The sequence below is a fragment of the Callithrix jacchus genome, chromosome 20 (assembly GCF_049354715.1).
Source record: "Callithrix jacchus isolate 240 chromosome 20, calJac240_pri, whole genome shotgun sequence".
In the NCBI taxonomy this organism is placed as follows: Eukaryota; Metazoa; Chordata; class Mammalia; order Primates; family Cebidae; genus Callithrix; species Callithrix jacchus.
Genome location: NC_133521.1, coordinates 6,023,784 through 6,046,555, shown reverse-complemented (window position 1 = coordinate 6,046,555; position 22,772 = coordinate 6,023,784). Strand labels below are relative to the sequence as shown.

At 40.6% G+C, this 22,772-nt stretch overlaps 1 protein-coding gene across 5 annotated transcripts in view; it reads right to left on the bottom strand.

Moving 5' to 3' along the window:
- Positions 1-22,772, bottom strand: part of LONP2 (lon peptidase 2, peroxisomal) — a 141,045-nt gene that overhangs the window by 29,836 nt on the left and 88,437 nt on the right. The window lies entirely within an intron of this gene.

Here is a 22,772-nt window from a genome sequence, read left to right as displayed (position 1 = left end):
ACTCTGTGGCCCAGGCTGGAGTGCACTGGCCTGATCTTGGTTCACTGCAACCTCTGCCCTCTGGGTTCAAGCGATTCTTCCACCTCAGCCTCCTGAGTAGCTGGAACCATAGGCACTTGCCACCACGCCCGGCTAATTTTTGTATTTTTAGTAGAGACGGGGTTTTACCATGTTGGCCAGGCTGGTCTTGAACTCCAGACCTCGTGATCCGCCGCCTGGGCCTCCCAAAGTGCTGGGATTGCAGGCGTGAGCCACTGTGCCTGGCTGACAAACTTTTCAATTTCCTCTTCAGTGGAGTCTAATAAGGTATCCCGTTTTCTCTTTCTCCCTCCCTACCTCTCTCCCTCTTCCTGTCTTTCTTTTTCTCTCATTTTCTTTTTCTTTGTCTCTGTCTTTCCTTCCTTTCTGTCTTTCTCTCTATCTCTCTTTTTTTGAGACAGGGTCTAACGCAGTGATGTGAACATAGCTCACTGAAGCCTCGACCTCCTAGGCTCAAGTGATCCTCTCCCTTGGCCTCCCGAAGTGCTGGAATTACAGGCACGAGTTGCTACACCCAGTCAGGTGTCCTGTTTTCTAATGGACAACGTAAACCTGAATGTGACAAAACCCATATAAGCAGTGCCTCTTGTAAGCATATAGCTTAACTCTAAGGTTACCACTTTCCAATAAATAAATATAACTGGCAGTGCCAGGGTAAGAGAATATAAAGCCTGGTTTGAAATCCCTGTAGTAATGGACCATCCATCTCCTTTACCAGCCTATAAGACCTAGATGTCTGATATCTTGTCCAAATATTGACTCATTTTGGTTTGGGCCTAGACATGCAAGGAGCAGGACCCAATCGACTTATCGGACCACCTTCTGTATCAGTCTTTCTAATTCCAGTTCAAGTAAAGAAAGGTATTACGTAATTCGTGGCCAGAAACCTAAAATAGGGAATACAAGTTTTAAAAATGCAGGAAATACATGGCTCTATTCGATCTAACTCCTAGCTTTTTCTTTTAATTTGCCATAATTATTCTAGCTTCTTGTCTCATAAAGTGTTTTAGAATCTTTCTTTTATTATCTTTTTAAACATACTATTCCTTCTGAAAATGATTGCTTTGTTTATCAACACATACATATAATAATTACGCAGTTTTCTAACAATGTCTGTCTATCTATCTATATTTTATGAGACAGAGTCTTCCTCTGTTGTCCAGGCTGCAGTGCAGTGGTACAATCTCTGCTCACTGTAACCTCTGCCTCCTGGGTTCGAGTGATTCTCCTGCCTCAACCTCCCAAGTAGCTGGGATTACAAGCATGTGACACCACGCCTAGCTAATGTTTGTATTTTTTTTTAAGATGGAGTCTCGCTCTGTCACCCGGGCTGATGTGCCGTGGCACAATCTTAGCTCACTGCAACCTCCGCCACCTGGGTTCAAGTGATTCTCCTGCCTCAGCCTCCCGAGTAGCTGGGACTATAGGCATGTGCAACTATGCCAGGCTAATTTTTGTGTTTTTAGTAGAGATGGGATTTCACCATGTTGGCCAGGCTGGTCTTGAACTCCTGACCTCAGGTGATCTGCCCACCTCAGCCTCCCAAAGTATTGGGATTACAGGCTTGAACCACCACGCCTGGCCTAATGTTTGTATTTTTAGTAGAGAAGGAATTTCACCATGTTGGCCAGGCTGGTCTTGAACTCCTGACCTCAAGTGGTCCAGCTGCCTCAGCCTCCCAAAGTGCTGGGATTACAGGCATGAGCCACTGCGCCTGGCAATATATCTATACATATTTATTTTAGTTTTGCTATGGTTCTTCCACTTTTTCCACTAACTCTTTTCCTTTCAAAAGTGATTACTGAATACGTTTAATACTAGTAGACCCTTATTTTATTTTTATATTTTCTCAGACCCCATAGGGATGAATCTAACTTTAAATGCTAACAATAACTGGAGACATCCTGAGTGTCGTTCAGTGATACTTCTGTGAACTTTTGGGTGAGGGAATCTCCTTCTCTACTCTCCTGCTGGGCTCTAGTGGGCTCCTCTTCAGGACTGAAATCATGAATGACACAGGACAGAAAACACAACAGTTCAGATTTTCTGCCAATGGATGGCTATGTAACAGCAAATTATGTTGAGCAAAGCATTAAACCTCTCACTACCTCTCTCTGCAGAATAGTTGTGAGAATTGAAAAGAAAACCCTTTGTAGACTGCAAAGAACAATGCGGTATAGTATCATATGTGAGTCTTGAGTTACGTATATTCTCATAATTGTACCTCTGTAACATCACTTGGTCTTAAAAAGGTTCAGCGTGACCATGTCTTAGGATGTCTTCCCTGATCTTTCTGACTTTTTTTTTATACTCAGAAAATGATTTGGTTTCAATGCACTTTCTGACTTCTTTCACAGCATTCATTTGCTTCACAAAATCTAGCAATTCTGGGTTAGTCAGCAGCTTGTGGAAATGGGCAATTTTCTGCTTGCTGCTCTTTTTCTAGCGTATTCTAAGTAGTATCAATAATCAAAGGTGGGAAAGCACTCAACCTATCAGGTTAGCTACATGCAGATCTCAGAGTGGAAAAGAAAGCAGGTGTCATTGCTTAATTAAAATTAATGCACAGAAGAAAAGCACTACCTGTCTCAGGTTACTATACAGATGCCAGGCAGTGGTACGCGAAAACTTCAGCCAGTGCAAAAGGAGCTTACAAGTTTCTCCAGTCTGTGGTGCTTTGTGACAAGCTTTTCTGAGATCTAATTACTGTTGCCGGCCTGTATTTCACGATCACAGGAGGAAGTAAAGCTCAGAGGGTGAAAGTCAATCCACAATTAGGTAACCAATGCTTTAGGACATCCAATCCTTTTCCAAGTGTAGTACTGGGTTCAGTGTTTTGAGCACTGGGGGGAGTGGGGCTGGGAGAGCTATTTCTAATGCAACTAGACCTTATAATATAAAAGATGGCAATTTAGGTACAGCAGTTGTGTTATTTAAAAAAAATCAATAAACTGAAACATAATATGCACTTCAAAATGTTCCATCATTAGAATATATGCCAGAAAACTAAGGCTCCAGTCAAATAAATGGTGCCAGCCAAATGGGAGAGTCAAGATAGCACTGGATTCTGCCTCACCCCCTGGATTGTGTGTAATGCAAAGTGACAGCAGGGAAACACTGGATCTTCCTAGAATACCCACTTTGATTCCTCATTAAAACAAACAAACACCAAGCAAAATATCATCTCACAAAGATATCACTCAAGGAACAAACCCCTGGTTGTAACTGCACCTTCTGGGTCCTATGTGCAAGCATTCACGTACTCAGCCCTTGTACCATGTTCTCTCCCAGCACCAGGAAGACAGTGGCAGAGTCCCTAGGATCAATTGCTAATCTTGCCCAAGATTGCAACATTCAAGCAATACGGACTTTTTAAGGCAAGGGGAAAAAACCAACAACAAAAAGTTCAACCTTCCAATGTATCAGGGACCCTGACCCCAAGTCTTTCCTACTGGAATTGTGCAGTTTTCTTCTTACATACCTTTCTTTTGAACTAAAATAGTGGTTCTTAACAAATGGTTCATACTCATACAAAAGAAACTATTACTTCACTGAGAAGCAAAGAAATTCAAATTATAAAAACAAGCTGGTTACCAAAATAACTAGTGAAGTTTAAGAAATGACAAAGGTCAGTGTTAAAGAAAGTAAAGATATCTATCTTCTCAAACACTGTTGCTTACAGAAGTATAAACTCATTCAACCTTTCAGGAAAGCAACATGGAAACAGACTGAAAGCTTTCCAAATATTTACAGTTTCAGACTCAATGATTCTTTTCTTTTTTTTTTTTTTTTTTTGCAGCAATCTATCCTTAGGGAAATACATAAAAGTACAGGCAAGAATTTGTGCAGATTTACCCATCGCAGCACTACACATAAGAACAAAACTTAATACAGTGTAAGCACCCAACATTAGGAACATGGTTAAGTAAACCATGACACATCTATGTGGTAAAATACTACAGTCACTAAAAATGGTTTCCTAAGTGTTTTTAAGTAATGTGAGAAAATTCTTTCAAAACAAGGTTAATCTGGGGCAAGAGGAGGATATAACATTTTATACAGCGTGATTTTTACATATGCAGTAGTCTCCCCTTCTCCACAGGGGACACATTTCTAGACCCGTGGAGGATGCCTGAAATATAAGATAGTTCAGAACCGTTAGATATGTACTTATGATGGTCAATTTTTTTATTATACTATTTTTCCCTATAGATATGTACTTATGATGTTCAATTTATAAATTAAGCAAAGTAAGAGATTTACAACAATACTAATAAAATAGACCCAGAATACCAGCATCACTGTTTTTGGCTTTGGGTCCATTATTAAGTAAAGGAAGGGTTACTTGAACACAGACACCTTGATACCAAGACAGTTGATCTGGTAAATGATATGGCTGCTCAGTGGCTAAGCGGGTGCGAGTCATATAGCGCAGATATGCTGGACAAAGGGAGGCTTCCCATCCCAGGCCACACAGAGCGGGATGGCTTGACATTTTCTCACACTGCCCGGAATAGTGCACAATTTAAAACTTATGAATTATTTCTATAAATTTCCATTTGATATTTTTGGACAATGGTTGATCACGGATAACTAAAACTGCAGAAAGTGAAGCTGCAGGTGAGGGGGGGAACTACAGTGACTTTATCATATATGAAATGATATAGTCCAAAACAGTAAAAGAGTTATGCCCTGAGTTATGAGATTAACATCATGTGAGATATTAAATAGTAAATCATTGTCTCCAGTCCTGACTCTGAATTCCCACCTATGTGAACAAAGTGATTTTACCTCTTTTTAACTGGTTTTCTAATCAGCAGAATTACAGTATCCTCAGAGAGTTGCTGGGAGAATTTAATAATCATCAAAAAAGGCTTAGTATGTACAGATGAGAGATACTAAGTTATATATAGGCTCCTGCTCCCCTCCTCCCACTTTTTTTTTTGAGAGAGAGTCTGGTGTTGTCGCCCAGACTGGAGCCTAGTGGCATGATCTCAGCTCACTGCAGCCTCTGCCTCCTGGGTTCATGAGAGTCTCATGCCTCAGCCTTCCAAGTAGCTGGGATTACAGGTGTATACCACCACACTTGGCCAATTTTTTTATTTTTAGTAGAGATGGGGTTTCACCATGCTGGCCAGGTTGGTCTTGAACTCCTGGGCTCAGGGAATCCTCCTGCCTTGGCCTCTCAAAGTGCTGGAGCTACAGGTGTAAGCCACTGTGCCCGGACTTTTTTTCTTTTTTAGTTTTCCTATAGCAAATTCTCCCAGATCCTGATGGCTCACTTTCTGGAGTAACTTTTCCTATACGGATTTCTATGACTCACATATTCTCACCCCAGACCCTTCTATTACAAGAAGACAAAGTGCTCTCTACAATCTAATTCTACCTGGCGTCCCACAGACAAGGCTCTGACCAATCACACAACTGTTGGGAATCACATAAGTTAAATATATATAAGAAAAAAATATCAAGACTCCAGACTCTGCTCTATGCTATACTACATATTACTATTCTATTTCATATAAATGCTACCTATTAAAATCTTTACAAATTATCTTGAAGCATATACTTGAAAGTAATAAAATACAGCCAGGTGTGGTGGCTCATGCCTGTAATTCCAGCACTTTGGGAGGCCATGGTAGGCGACCACCTGAGGTCAGGAGTTCGAGACCAGCCTGGCCAACATGGTGAAACCCCATCTCTACTGAAAACAGAAAAATTAGCTGGAAATGGTGGTGGGTGCCTGTAATCCCAGCTACTTGAGACGCTGAGGCAGGAGAATCACTTGAACCTGGGAGGCAGAAGTTGCAATGAGCTGCGATCACACCAATGCACTCCAGCTTGGGTGGCAGTGCGAGATTCCATCTCAAAAAAAAAAAAGTAATAAAGTGCTATTAAATAGAGTTTGAAAGAAAGGACATGGAAATATAAAATGAGTAGAATAAGCTAGCTCTACTTCATCCCACTTCAACTACTTCTCTACTTAAAAGAAATAAAATTGGTCAGAAAATGGAAGGGGGCTGGTGTTTTTCAGTTGATTTAGTCTACTCAGAGGTATCTCCCAGCTCTTCTTTAATATGTATTATCAGCCTATGAATACCTTTAATAGGTATTATCTATGTCTGATTTGGGACATCGTCAAGACAGTTGGGGCATAAGCATGGAGCTTCCCAGCACTGAAGCAGCAGAGATGCACATAGCATGGGGGCAGAACCATGAATGCACTCACGGTGTAGACTGTGGTGATGGCTGTGGGGAATGTGAGAGTGAAATGCGGCGTAACCCCAAAGGGGACTAAGCCATACTCTAGAGCTGAGGGCAGCACAGCTATTATGGAAGGAAGTCCTATAGGGACAGACCCCTCTGGACAAGGACCAGGCTTTTCCTAAGCAGCTGTCACTCGGACATAGTCAACTGTTCTCCACTCATCTCTTCCCTCTGCCACAGGAACATGATTTCAATGAAAACAGACCCAACAACTGAAGAATCGCTGTGGGAAGAGGGAGGAAAGGGAATACTGAAAAGGGAAGTAAGGAGGACGGATAAAGGTGTTATAATACTTCAGGGAAGTTAAGTAGCTCTCTATTAAAAAATTAAAAGTTCCTCGCTGTTTGAAGACATCTTGAAGCAAAATGGTAGCTTTTGTTATCTCTTGGCGGGTGATCCAATCAATGGCAAATAGCAGGGAGGCCAGAAACATAAAAAGCACAACACCCACAATTCCTCAGACTGTGGTGGAAATGGAGACTATCTAACCATAGAGGGCCCTGGGATATCTATCATCACATTTATTCCAGACAGAATTTTAGTGATCACTCCTTGTTCTCTAGACCCTGCTTCATCTGAAGCATATATAGTACTATGTTTTCAAGCCCATGAGTTCAAAAGCTAAAATTTGTGGTAACAGGAACCCCTTCTAGATTATCAAAGAAGTATTCATTTTCCCAAACAGCAGATTTTTAAATGCCTGTGGGGTAGGGATGGAAGAGGGAAGGATGGAACATACAAGAGCCTGTTAATTGCAGCCAGCAATAAAATGGAGTCCAGAAACATTCTCTAAGAAAGGACTACTACTTTTTCTGTCATACTAACAGTATGACTTTGGGAAACAGTTTGTTGAGAATGGACAGGCTGCATTCTGTGCTTAGCAGAATTCAGTAAGAATCAGGGATTCAAGAAGCACAGGATAGAATCATAATAAATAGAACTCTAAATGCTGGATAGAAGCTCAAAGATCCGGTCTAACTCTCCATTTTATATCTAAGGAAATTGAGACCCAGTTTAAACAAGCCTAAACAAATTGCCTATGTCCACAGCGTTCACAGACAGTATTAGAACTCCTGACTCTCAGTCAGACACTTTTTGTCCCTACCTAAAGTCCAGTCTAGAAAAGCCACCTGTAGTTGGTGTGGATGTGGAGAAAGGAGAGCTCTTACAACACTAGTGGCTGGAATGTAAGTTAGTACAGCCATTATTGAAAACAATATGGAGGTTTCTCAAAATTTAAAAGTAGAACTATCTTATGATCCAACAATCCCACAAATAAGCATTTATCCAAAGGAAATGAATATGTCAAAGGGATATTTGCATTTCCATGTTTGTTGCAGCACTATTCACAATAGCTAATATATGGAATCAACCTAAGTGTCCATCAATAGATGAACGGATAAAGGAAATGTGATATATATGCATTTATGTATGTGTATATATATATATAATGGAATATTATTCAGCCACAAAAACAATGAAACCCTGTCATATGTGGCAACATGGTTGAACCTGGAGGACATTATATTAAGTGAAATTAGCCAGGCACCAAAGGACAAATACTGCATGATCTCATTTACACATGGAATCTAAAGCAGTTGATCTTACAAAAGCAGAGTAGAATAATGGTTACCAGAAGCTGGCAAGGGGAGACATGAAGGGTGAATAGGGAGAGATGGGTCAATGGATAGGAAATTGCAGATAAATAGGAGGAAAAGTTTTGGTATTCTACGGCAGGGGTCCCCAACTTCTAGGCCGTGGACTGGTCAGTACCAGTCCATGGCCTGTTAGGAACTGGGCCCACAGCAGGACGTGAGCAGCGGGTGAGTGAGCATTACTGCCTGAGCTCCACTCCTGTCAAATCAGCAGCAGCATTAGATTCTCATAGGAGCGCAAACCCTATTGTGAACTGCGAACTGTGCATGTGAGGGATGTAGGCTGGGTGCTTCTATGAGAACCTAATGCTGATGATCCAAGGTGGAACAGTTTTATCCTGAAACCATCCCCCCGACAGGCCCATGGAAAAACTGTCTCCCATGAAATTGGTTCCTGATGCCAAAAAGGTTGGGCACCAGTGTTCTATTGTACAGTGACTAGGGTTAACAATACTGTGTATTTCAAAATAGCTAGAATAGAGAATTTTAAATATACTTACCACAAAGAAATGACAAATGTATGAGGTGACAAGCTAAACAGAATTTGATTTTTACACAAATGTATGTATGTACTGAAATATCACACTATACCCCATAAATATGTATAATTATTATGTAGTAATTAAAAAAAGAACAAATAGAGTCCCAGTTTCCTTACATAAAATGAAAGTCAGACTAGATGAACTCCACTTTTCCCATACAATTCATCACAGGGCCTTATCAAAATAGTCAACTGTGGTTTGTTGAATTAGACCAAATTTTGGCTATATAATTCTTAAATTTTATCAACATCTGTGAAAAATGACAAATTATCAAAATACTTATTACTTTAATTTGCCAAATAATTACCGTTTTTAATGCTAATTTTGTCAAGTAAACAAATATTTTTAATCAGTGAAAATGAATTATGGAACAATTATTTCCAAATGGTTAAAATTTTTTCTTGCAGTTGAATCACACTGGCTTCCTGAATTGTGGAGTAGGAGCAAAATGGAATGTGGAGATGTTTGGACTCGTGTCAGAGGCAAGAAGTGTGTCACTGGGGATATAAACAACTAGCTGGCAGAGAGGTCACGTGTGAGGAAGAGATGTTTACATGTGTGAGGGAGAGATGTTTACATGTCAACTCTGGCACACATGATTTCAGACCTTGTTTAAGCATGGAGAGAAAGACACATATGGTTGCATTTATACAAACAACCAAGTTGTTTTAACTGAGCTGACTTTAAAAAGTGACATGAAATGCTGAGATTTCGAGTGGCTTTTTTATTGCACAAAATAGCAGAAGTATCTGTCACAAGGCTAACTGACAAGGGTATAATACATCTAAGGACCTTCTCATGGAAGGCAGAAAAGGGAAACAAAGTATCTTTTTAAAAAATCAGAAAAACCTGAGTATTTCCAACTGTATAATTTGTGCTGTCATTTGAGGTTAATCTTTTCCAAAAACACATCTTCCCAGCCAGAGGAAATGTGCTAAAAGCAACTGGGATTCAAGTTACTGACCAGGTCTGCCAAGGCATTAGGGTCTGTGTATTTTCGATCTTTATTTCTGAAAAGGAACTAGCTATAATGGAGAAATCTGTAGGTCCAGAAGAACTTTCATGCCAGCAATAAAGTCTTTATTTTCTGTCTGTTGGTATTTTCTTATTTTGGGGGTGGCAAAACCACCATTAAAAAATACATTTTCTTTAAGGTTTACCTACTGAACATTTCTATGTAATAACCACTGAGATACAGATGGAAGTTATGACTGTGAGTTATTTTTCAATTTTAAGTTCTTTTTTTTTTTTTGAGACAGAGTCTCACTCTGTCACCCAGGCTAGAGTACAGCGGTATGATGTCAGTTCACTGCAACCTCTACCTCCTGGGTTCATGTAAGTCTCATACCTCAGCCTCCTGAGTAGCTGGGACAACAGGCATGTGAGCCACTACACAGGCTAATTGTTTTGTATTTTTCATAGAGATGGGGTTTTGTCATGTTCGCCAGGCTAACCTTGAACTCCTGAGCTCAAGTAATCCACCCGCCTTGGCCACCCAAAGTGCTGGGATTACAGGCGTGAGCTAATGCACCTGGCCATTTTTCAGTTTTAGTGGCAATTATCTATTCATGAAAAACAAACAAACAAAGAATATCTGCAAAAAAATTTTCCAACTATTTTTCTATTAAAATAAATTTAGAGATGTAAGCAAATAACCTTTTCGTGTCCATTTACTACAAGTAATTTTTATAAGCTACCATATCTTTAACAAACAAAACAGAGCTTTCACTAATCAATTCAGTGCCTCCACAGAGGTTAAAAATCAGCATTTATTTCTCTTAAAAAATTGTTTCTCTATCTACCTCCTCCAATAGACTACACATTATTAAGTGTCCTCTTTAATCAGCTTCCCAGAATCCAATTTAGAACTTGGCATATAGTAGGTATAGTCATGCCCTGCATAACAACGTTTTGGTCAAAGACCACATATGTGATAAAAGTCCCAGGAGACGATGGAGCTCAAAGATTCCTATTGCCTAGTGATGTCATAGCCCCCTTAGGGCAATGCAATGCATTACCCATTACCCAAAGGTTTGTGGTGATGCTGGTACATAAACCTACTGTGCTGCCAGCTGTATAAACGCACAGCATGTACAATTATGTACAGTACATAATACCTCATGGTAGTAGTGAGTGACTATGTTATTGGTTTATGTATTTACTTCATTTTTTAAAAATTTTATTTTTATATATGTTTTTAGAGGTGGGGTCTCACTATGTTGCCCAGGCTGGTCTTAAACTGGTGGGTTCAAGCAATCCTCCTGCCTCAGCCTCCCAAGTACCTGGGACTACAGGCAGACACTACCATGTGTGGACTATACTATGCTTTTTATCATCATTTCAGAGTGTACTCCCTTCTGTAAAAAAGAAGTTAACTGTAAAACAGCCTCAGGCAGGTGCTTCAGTAGGTAGAAGTCACTGTTATCCGTGCATGTTACTGCCCCTGAAGACCTTCCAGTGGGCCAAGAAGTGGAGGTGGAAGACAGTGATACTGAAGATCTTGACCCAGTGCAGGACTGTGCCAACGTGTGTTTGTGTCTTCATTTTTAACAAAGAAGTTTAAAAAGTAAAAAGTAAAGAAAAAAAAGCTTATATACAATAAAAATATTAACCTATTTATGGCAGAACTTATAAATTTTGTGTAAAATCAGACCTTGGAGATGACACTGAGCAGTAAGATATAAATAACTACCATAAGCTTAGCTTCAGTAATGGAGCACTAGGCATAACTAGGTTAAAAATATTTTTTGTATAGCTATATAGTGTATCTGTGTTTTAAGCTGAGTGTTATTATAAAAGATTTGAAAAGTTTTGAAAAGCTGGGTGTGATGGCACACACCTGTAATCCCAGCTACTCAGGAGGCTGAGACAGAAGGATCACTTGAGTCCAGGAGTTCAAAACCAGACTGGGTAACACAGCATGTCTCAAAAAAAATAAAGAATAAAATTAAAAAAAATATATCGTATAGGCTAAGTGTACTGTGTTTAATACGTCTACAGTCATATAAAGTAATGTTCTAGGCCTTCGCATTCATTACCATTCACTCACTGACTCACCCAAGAGCTACTTCCAGTCCTGCAAGCTCCATTCAAGGAAAGTACCTTATAGAGAAGTACCAGCTTTTATTTTATTTGTTGTCTATTTGTTTTATTTTGTTTGTTTTATTATTTGTTGTTTTGATACACAAATATTTACCACTGTGTTACAACCTCCTACAATATTCAGTACAGTAACATGCTGCCTAAGTTTACAGCCTAGGAGTAACAGGCTATCTACCACATAGCCTAGGTGCATAGAAAGCTATACCACCTAGGTTTGTGTGAGTACACTCTATAATGTTTCCACAATAACAAAATTTCCCAGGGGTGCATTTCAGGACGTATCCCCATCATTAAGTAACGCACATGACTGTGTTCAGTAAATGCTAGCTGACTCGCTGATTGCATAAACTGGTATAAACAAGGGACCAAAACATAGAATCCTATCCTTAGTACCAGACAAGGGAGTTTGCTCCCCTGTTTTCAGTGGGTTTTATGTATTATAAATCTCATTTCCTGTATTAGAGATTCCAAAAATATTCCTGAACAATTATTTAGATGAGTAGTTAAAATGCAGAGACCATTTGTAATGTTTTTTTTTTAAACCCTAAGTATTGCTTTAATACTCTTATAACTTAGGCTCTTTTTTTAAAAATTATACTTTGAGTTCTGGGGTACATGTGCAGATCTTGCAGGACTGTTACATAGGTATATATCTGCCATGTTGGTTTGCTGCCTTCAACCCCCCATCACCTATATTAGGTATTTCTCCTAATGTTATACCTGCCCAGTCACCCCCTGCTATTGCTCTCCCAGCCCCCCACCCCCAACAGACCCCAATGTGTGATGTTTCCCTCCCTGTGTCCATGTGTTCTCATTGTTCAACACCCACTTATGAGTAAGAACATCAGGTATTTGGTTTTCTGTTCTGGTGTCAGTCTGCCAAGAATGATGGTTTCCAGATTCATCCATGTCACTGCAAAGGACAGGAACTCATCCTTTTTTATGGCTGCAGAGTATTCCATGGTGTATATGTGCCACATTTTCTTTACCCAGTCTATCCTTGATGGGCAACTGGGTTGGTTCCAAGCCTTTGCTATTGTAAACAGTGCCACAATGAACATACATGTGCATGTGTCTTATTATAAAGAACAGTTTATCATCCTTTGGGTAGATACCCAATAATGGGATTGCTGGGTCAAATGGTACTTCTATTTCTAGATCCTTGAAGAATTACCACACTGTCTTCCACAATGGTTGCACTAATTTACACTCCCACCCGTGTTCCTATTTCTCCACATCCTCTACAGCATCTGTTGTCTTCAGATTTTTTAGTGATCGCCATTCTAACTAGCATGAGATGGTATCTCAATGTGGTTCTGACTTGCATTTCTTTTTTATTTATTTTTATTTTATTTATTTATTTTTAAAGACAGGGTTTCACCACATTGGTCAGGCTGGTCTCGAACTTCTGACCTCAGGTGATCCGCCCGCCTCAGCCTCCCAAAGTGCTGGGATTACAGGCATGAGCCACTGTACCCAGCTGCATTTCTTTAATGACCAGTATGATGAGCATTTTTCGTATGTTTATTGCCCACATAAATGTCTTCTTTTGCAAAGTGCCTGTTTATATCCTTCACCCACTTTTTGATGGGATTATTTGTTTTTTTTCTTGTAAATTTGTTTTAGTTTTTGTAGATTCTGGATATTAGCCCTTTGTCAGATGGGTAGTTTGCAAAAATTTTACCCATTCTGTTGGTTGCCAGTTCACTAAGATGATTGTTTCTTTTGCTGTGCAGAAGCTCTTAAGTTTAAGTAGATCCCATTTGTCTATTTTGACTTTTGTTGCCATTGCTTTGGTGTTTTAGTCATGAAGTCTTTGCCTATGTCTATGTCCTGAATGGTACTGCCTGTTTTCTTCTAGGGTTTTTTATGGTATTAGGTCTTATTTTTAAATCTTTAAGCCATCTTTAGTTAATTTTTGTATAAGGTGTAAGGAATGGGTCCAGTTTCAGCTTTCTGCACATGGTTAGCCAGTTTTCCCAATACCATTTATTAAACAGGGAATCCTTTCCCTATTGCTTGTTTTTGTCATGTTTGTCAGAGATCAGATGGTTGTAGGGGTGTGGCATTACTTTTGAGGCCTCTGTTCTGTTCCATTGGTCTATATCTCTGTTTTGGTATGTTTTGATTACTGTAGCTTTATAGTATAGTTTGAAGTTAAGCTTGTTTTGATAATGTATAACAATGACAACCAAAGGTCACTGTAGGCCAAGCGCGGTGGCTCAAGCCTGTAATTCCAGCACTTCAGGAAGCTGAGGCAGTGGATTGCTTGAGCTCAGAAGTTTGAGACCAGCCTGGGCAAAATGGCAAAGCCTGCAGTCCTAGCTACTCAAGGGACTGAGGTGGGAGAGCTTAAGCCTGTGAGGTGGAGGTTGCAGCAAGCTGAAATCAGGCCACTGTACTCTAGCCCCAGTGACAGAGTCAGACTCTGCATGTGTGTATATATATATATTCACATTCAAAGGTCACTGCATTTTCCTATATGATTCATTTAACAGAATTATGACTTTATAATTATTTCAAAATATTTTATTTTCCTGTCTCCAAATAGAATTTAAATAACAAATGTTTGGCTCCTATTGTAATTAGTTTTTTTACTTAATTGAAGCTTCCTCCCAGTCTGTACAGGCAAACAAATCTCTTTGAAACCAGGCCAATATTGATGAGGGATAAATCAGTAAATCAGTATAAAAGACTTAGAAAATAATATTTAGCGTGTCTTCATGATATTGGCAATATATACCAACATGATTATTTTCACCTCAACATTAGACCACCACCTGATTTTAGAAGTTTGGACACAGCATACTGCCTAGTATCTCTACCAAATACAAAGGAAACAGAAAGTCTTACTCTCTAGACCTATTTTTGAAAAAATAAACTTGGTTTATCTGTAAAACCTAATTAGCCCTAACAACACTACAAACCACTGAAGCTTAGTACCAATAAGCCAGTGCCCTGAAGACCAAACTCTTGTCTCTGAAACCCATATTCCTCAACAGTAACCTTAGTTCCTGGGAAATGACAAATTTTTATTTGTCTCAAGGTACTAATACAATCAAAGGAAAGATAAGAATGAACGGGATGAAGCAAGACTTTAAATACTGAAAATGCAAAACTGAATCCAAACTTCTAAACTCTATCTGTGCAAACTGGGTCTTTAATAAGAAATCAGCTCAAATTTGATGGATATTCTACAGCATAAACTTCAATGCTGGCTTAGAAAAATTCTTATAGGCACACACACACAAAAAATAATCTGTGCCAGCTAGACTTCAAGATGGCGCCCAGATATTCTACCCCCATGGAGTCAGGGCCCTCCCATATCATACCAGGGTTGGGCTGTGTGATCAACAGAATATGGCAATAGTGATGATTACAAAAGACTGCAGTTTTGTCCGGTTCTTACTCTCCCTGCTTCTCTCACACATCATTCCCTGTGGGAGAAGCCAGCTGCCACGGCCTTGGCCTATGGAGAGACACATGTGGTAAGAAACTGAAGGCTCTGGCCAAGTCAGCAAAAAATTGAGGTCAGCTAACAGCCATGTCAGTGAGCCTGGGAACAGATTCCTCAGGAGTTGAGCCTTCAGCTAGCTAACAGTTTGACTGTAATCTTCATCAGAGGTCTCAAGTCAGAACTACTCAGTTAAGCTGCTCCCAGATTCCTGACCCACAGAAACCGTGAGATTATAATGCTTGTTAAATGTTTTAATCAGCAAAATTTCAGGGTAATTTGTTTACAAAGTAGTAGAAAACTAATATAAAATCCAAAAGAAAGGTAGATCCTGTAACAAGTAGAAGATTGTTCCAAGAAGACAAAAACAGGAATTTAGCAAAAAGTTACACAAAACACAGGGGTTACTTTTTTTTTTTTGAGAGAGAGTCTTGCTCTGTCACCCAGGCTAGAGAGCAGTGGCTCGATCTTGGCTCACTGAAACCTCCACCTCTTGGATTCAAGTGATTCTCCTGCCTCACCCTCCCAAGTAGCTGGGATTCAGGTGCCCACCACCATGCCAAACTAACTTTTTCTATGTTTAATAGAGATGGGGTTTCACTATGTTGCTCAGGCTGGTCTCAAACTCCTGGCCTCAAGTGATGTGCCTGCCCTGGCCTCCAAAGTGCTGGATTACAAGCATTAGCCACCGTCCAGCCATAGAGGTCACTTCCCAAAAACATTAAATTTAGTATTTTCTGTTAAATAAATGCACTCATGTCAGTAGACAAGAGAATGGATATGCTTCAGATTTGGAGAAGAATAGTTTTTAAAAAGCTGAAAGGATCAAAAACACTTGATTCTCTTGCAGGGACAGCTTCCTGTTTTGGTTGAAGAAGGAGCTGCACTTAAAATAACTAGCATAAAGCCTGCTTAGGGCATGCAAAGTCAATGGCAGGAAGCCACAACAAAGAGCTCTGAAAGCAGCCCAACAGAAGGCTGATTCCTCCTAGAGAACTGGATCCTGAGAAAGGCTAAGGGAAGGGATGCTTGCACAGTCAGTGAGTGGGATGGCAAGGGGAACAGGGGAACAAACGCAAGCCCATTAGCATGTGGCTCTCCTCTGTGACACTGACCACTTGGCTCTAGGAATACTTGCTCACGTGGCAGGATACCTTTTCTCCCACTCACCACATTCTTGCCAACAGCTGTACGTATGGTGAAGTGGGAGAATTAAAGTCAATGCATAAAGAGAACTAGTGCTGTGAAATTCAAATATTTTATTTTGATACATTTTATTTATTTTCTTTCTTTTTTTGAGACACAGACTTGCTCTGCTGCCCAGGCTAGAGTACATTGGTGTGATCTCGGCTCACTGCAATCTCTGCCTCCCAGGTTCAAATGATCCTCCAATCTCAGCCTCCCATGTAGCTGAGACTACAGGCGTGTGCAACCATGCCCAGCTCATTTTTGTATTTTTGGAAGAAATGGGGTTTCATCATGTTGGCTAGGCTGGTCTCGAACTCCTGACCTCAAGTGATCCGCTCGCTTTGGCCTCCCAAAGTGCCAGATTACAGGCGTTAGCCACCACGCCCCACTTTGGATGCATTTTAAATTGAGGTTGTCTGGAAAGGGTGTATCAAGGAATTAAGGATGTAGTATCTAGTTTCTTCCACTACATTAGGTTGATTTCACTCTCCCACATAAGGCAAATATAACAGATAAACAATACATGTCAAAATGCAACTCACACAAAATAGGATTCATATTGAGCTACAGAAATTGTCTTTGTGTGAGACAGACTTGTGGTCTAGCCAGCCAAAGCTTTGTGGTCAGCTGGGGACCTAAGGAATCTGTCATAGGAGGACAGGCCTGTCATCACCGACATCAAATCTTATTGCTTATGACTCACCACCCAACCACCAGCCCTTTCTCCAACTTATAGCTTCTCTTTTCCTACGGACTGGAAACTGGATAGCCAAGTTTATAAAGACATGCCTGTTGACCAAGTCAAGCAGGCAAAGCATAGTGTTTATTGGGGAATGTTACGAAGGGATTTATAAATCAAATCAAAGATCCTACTCAAATGAGATTTTATAATAGTCAACTATATAAGTACAAATCTAAAGCTACAAATCAAAAGCAATGTTTCTTCTTAGTTTCCCCCCGCCCCACCTTTTCTTTGGGATTTGAGGTAGAATTGGATATCACCATAATTCAGAATTGACAAGAGTATATGCTATGTCTAGAATCATAAAATATTTAGTCAAAAATAACTCTGAGAATTAGAGATTGTCAAAGCAACTGGGACTTCACTGGCAAAATCCCAATGAAGGAAGAAACCTGCTGACTAACACCTAAGTTAAGTATATTCAGGGTGAGTCTTTTAGAAACTCAGGAGAAAGGAGTAACCGGGATGCTAAAGACCTGACTGGATTTTCAAGTGAGAACTCAGAAAGATCATGCACTAGAAGCAAAGGTCACCCGCCAAAGAATAACAACCACAGCCTGGGAGTGCCACGTAAGAGAAATAAAGACTATATCCCTGGAATAATACCCAAACTAAAACTGACTAGTCCCGACAAAGCCTAAAATTCAGCTTTGACAAAACCAGTGACCTGCTGCTACTGTAGCTACCAACTAGAAGAAAATGCAACTCTTTTGAGAGGATGATAATAGTTAGTTTTTCAGCCACCATGTCTGTCATCCAGTAAAAAAATATAAGAAATGCTAAAAAACAGAGCAAGTAACTAGAAACCGAGGGGAAAAAAAAACCAAAGAATGGAGGGAAGATTTCCAAGATGGCACAGTAGGAACAACTTAGGATTGCAGCTCTCAGTGAAGGCGCAGAGGGTGAGTCCTAGCTGCATTTCCAGACGAATCTTTGTTGCCCACAGAACGGGGAAATTCCCAGGTGTAGGAGAGACACGGGACGCCAGCGCAGCAGCACAGCAGCACCCTGCACAAAACGCACTGGTCTGGGTGCCCTGTTAAACCAGCAATCTGAGATTTGGAAGGGCAGATTAGCATATCCATCTGATTAAATGGGACTCGGAGAGTGAGCCAGACCAGGTGATTCCTGGGAAGTGACATTTGAGCCGGTGCAGTGGGTCGCTGCAAGGGAAGTCACACAGATCCCAGTGCCCTATCAGCAGGCGACTGAAACACCTGGGAGAGAAAACGTTCAACTTAAAGAAAAAAAGAGAAAAAGGGCTCTGAGGCAGGGAGCCAGGTGATCAGGCTCGGCAGGTCCCACCCTCACAGGGACAAACAAAATGGCGATTCGAAATGCTCGGGGTTGAGAGTTTCACTGCGGGCACAGCTGAATGTGCATGCTTGGTGGGGGAGGGGCATCTGCCACTACCGTGGTGTTCCGCCCCTACTGAGGTACACTCCCATTGCTGACGCAGCCTGCCATTGCCGAAGCAACTCGCCATAATAGAGAGACTCTGCCAACAGGACAGAGCCCACGACAGCAGGGCAAAGCCCACGGCAACAGGGCGGAGCCCACGGCAGGAGGGCGGAGCCCACGGCAACAGAGCGGACCCCGTGGCAACAGGGCGGACCCCGCGGCAGAAGGGCGGAGCCTTGGCAGGCAAATAATGACTAGATGGCCTCCTAGCTGGGCAGGAGAGTGCAACGGATACACATAAAGAAAGCCCTAACTCCCCGAGACAGAGCATCTGAGGAAAAAAAAGTTTTATAAGTTCTGCTGCAGCAGACCTAAACGCACCTGCCTAACAGCCCTGAATGAACAACGGAGCTCACAGCTCAGCACTTGAGTTCCTACAAAGTACAGTCTGTCTCCTCAAGCAGCTCCCTGACCCCTGTATATCCAAAGAGTCACCTCAAAAAGGACTCATCAGACTGACATTTGGCGGGCATCATTCTGGGACAAAGATAGCAGAAGAAGAAACTGGTAGCATCCCTCACTGTTCCGCAGATGCTACAGGTGTACTCCAGACAAGCAGGACCTGGAGTGGACCTCAGCAGTCGTACAGCAGAGGGGCTAGACTGTTAGAAGGAAAACTAAGTAACAGAAATATTTCATAATCAACATTCTGCGTGTCCACTCAGAGACCCAATCGAAAAGTCAGCAACTACTCAGACGACAGGTGGATAAATCCAAAAAGCTGAGAAGAAACCAGCACAAAAAGGTGGAAAACACCCGAAACCAAAACACCTCGCCTCCTACAAAGGACCAAAACTCCTCACCAGCAAGGGAACAAAGCTGGACGGAGAATGAGTGTGATGAAATGATGGAATCAGACTTCAGAAGGTGGATGATGAGAAACTTCCGTGAGCTAAAAGAACATGTTCTAAATCAATGCAAAGAAACTAAGAACTTTGAAAAAAGATTCGAGGAAAGGACAACTTAGAGAGGAACATGAATGAATTGAAGGAGCTGAAAAACACAACACGAGAACTTCGGGAAGCATGCACAAGTTACAGCAGCCGAACTGACCAAGCAGAAGTAAGTATATCAGAAGTCGAAGATCAACTCAATGAAATAAAATGAGAAACCAAGATTAGAGAAAAAATCGCAAAAAGAAATGAACAAACTCTCCAAGAAATGTGGGACTATGTGAAGAGACCTAACCTACATTTTATAGGTGTACCAGAATGTGATGAAGAGAATGAATCCAAGCTGGAAAATACTCTTCAGGATATAATCCGGGAAAATTTCCCCAACCTAGCAAGGCAGGCCAATATTCAAGTCCAGGAAATACAGAGACCACCACAAAGATATTCCTCAAAAAGAGCAACCCCAAGGCACATAATTGTCAGATACACCAGGGTTGAAATGAAGGAGAAAATACTAAGGGCAGCCAGAGAGAAAGGTCAGGTCACCCACAAAGGGAAGCGCATCAAACTCACAGCAGATCTCTCGGCAGAAACTCTACAAGCCAGAATAGAGTGGGGGCCAACATTCAACATCCTTAAAGAAAAGAACTTTCAACCCAAAATTTCATATCCAGCCAAACTGAGCTTCATAAGTGAAGAAAAATAAAATCCTTTGCAAACAAGCAAGTACTCAGAGATTTTGTCACCCCCAGGCCTGCTTTACAAGAGCTCCTGAAAGAGGCACTATACATAGAAAGGAACAACCAGTACCAGCCATTCTAAAAACATACCAAATGCTAAAAAGCATCAACGAAATGAAGAATCTGCATCAACTAACGGGCAAAACAGCCAGCTAGATTCAAAATGGCAGTATCAAATTCACACATAACAATATTAACCCTAAATGTAAATGGGCTAAATGTACCAATCAAAAGACAGACTGGCATATTGGATAAAAAGCCAAAACCCATCGGTGTGCTGTATTCAGGAAACCCACCTCACATGCAAGGATACACAAAGCCTCAAAATAAAGGGATGGAGGAAGATTTACCAAGCAAATGGAGACCAAAAAAAAAGCAGCAGTTGCAATTCTCGTCTCTGATAAAACAGACTTTAAAGCAACAAAGATCAAAAGAGACAAAGAAGGTCATTACATAATGGTAAAAGGATCGATACAACAAGAAGAACTAACGATCCTAAATATATATGGACCCAATACAGGAGCACCCAGATATATAAGGCAAGCTCTTAACGACTTACAAAGAAATTTAGACTCCCCCACAATAATAGTGGGAGACTTTAACACTCCACTGTCAATATTAGACAGATCAACCAGACAGAAAATTAACAAGGAATCCAGGGCTTCAACTCAGACCTGGAACAAGCAAACCTGATAGACATTTACAGAACTCTCCACCCCAAATCCACAGAATACACATTCTTCTCAGCACCACATCACACCTACTCTAAAACTGACCACATAATTGGAAGTAAAGCACTCCTCAGCAAATGCAAAACAACTGACATAATAACAAACAGTCTCTCAGACCATAGTGCAATCAAGTTAGAACTCAGAATTCAGAAACTAACTCAGAACCACACAGTTTCATGGAAACTGAACAACTGGCTCTTGAATGTTGATTGGATAAACAATGAAATGAAGGCAGAAACAAAGAAGTTCTTCGAAACCAACGAGAACGAAGACACAACATACCAGAATCTGTGGGACACATTTAAAACAGTCTCTAGAGGAAAATACATAGCAGTAAGTGCCCAAATGAGAAGAATGGAGAGATCCAAAATTGACACCCTATCATCAAAACTGAAAGAGCTACAGGAGCAAGATCAAAACAACTCAAAACCTAGCAGAAGACAGGAAATAACTAAAATCACAGAAGAACTGAAGGAGATACAGACATGAAAAACCCTTCAAAAAAATCGATAAATCCAAGAGCTGGTTTTTTGAAAAGATCAACAAAATAGACCACTAGCCAGATTGATTAAAAAAAAAAGAGAGAACAACCAAATAGATGCAATAAAAAACGATTAAGGGGAAATCACCACAGATTCCACAGAAACTCAAACCATCATCAGAGAATATTACAAACAACTCTATGCACATAAACTAGTAAACCTGGAAGAAATGGATAAATTCCTGGACACCTGTGTCCTCCCAAGCCTAAACCAGGACGAAGCCAAAACTATGAATAGACCAATGACAAGGTCTGAAGTTGAGGCAGCAATAAAGAGCCTACCACACAAAAAAAGCCCAGGTCCAGATGGGTTGACAGCCAAATTCTACCAGACACACAAAGAGGAGCTGGTGCCATTTCTTCTGAAACTATTCCAAATAATCCAAAACGAGAGAATCCTTCCCAAATCATTTTATGAGACCAACATCATCCTGATACCAAAAGCCGGCAGAGACTCAACGAGAAAAGAAAACTTCAGGCCAATATCCATGATGAACATAGACGCAAAAATCTTCAATAAAATACTGGCAAACCGACTGCAACAGCAAATCAAAAAACTTATCCATCATGATCAAGTAGGATTCATCCCGGGGATGCAAGACTGGTTCAACATACGCAAGTCTATAAACGTAATTCACCACATAAACAGAACCAAAAACAAAAACCACATGATTATCTCAATTGATGCAGAGAAGGTATTTGACAAAATTCAACAGCCATTTATGCTAAAAACCCTCAATAAACTCGGTATAGATGGAACGTATCTCAAAATAATAAAAGCTATTTACGACAAACCAACAGCCAATATCATACTGAAAGGGCAAAAACTGGAAGCATTCCCTTTGAAATCCGGCACTAGACAAGGATGCCCACTGTCACCACTCCTATTCAATATAGTACTGGAAGTTCTAGCCAGAGCAATCAGGCAAGAAAAAGAAATAAAGGGTATTCAAATAGGAAAGGTGGAAGCCAAATTGTCTCTATTTGCAGACGACATGATAGTATACCTAGAAGACCCCATCGTCTCAGCCCAAAAACTCCTGAAACTGATAAGCAACTTCAGCAAAGTCTCAGGATATAAAATCAATGTGCAAAAATCACAAGCATTCGTCTACACCAATAACAGACTTAAAGAAAGCCAAATCAAGAATGAACTGCCATTCACAATTGCTACAAAAAGAATAAAATACCTTGGAATACAACTCACAAGGAACGTAAGAGACCTCTTCAAGGAAAACTACAAACCACTGCTCAACGAAATCAGAGAGGACACAAACAGATGGAGAAACATTCCATGTTCATGGTTAGGAAGAATCAAATATCGTAAAAATGGCCATACTGCCCAAAGTAATTTACAGAATCAATGCTATCCACATCAAGCTACCATTGAATTTCTTCACAGAACTGGAAAAAAACA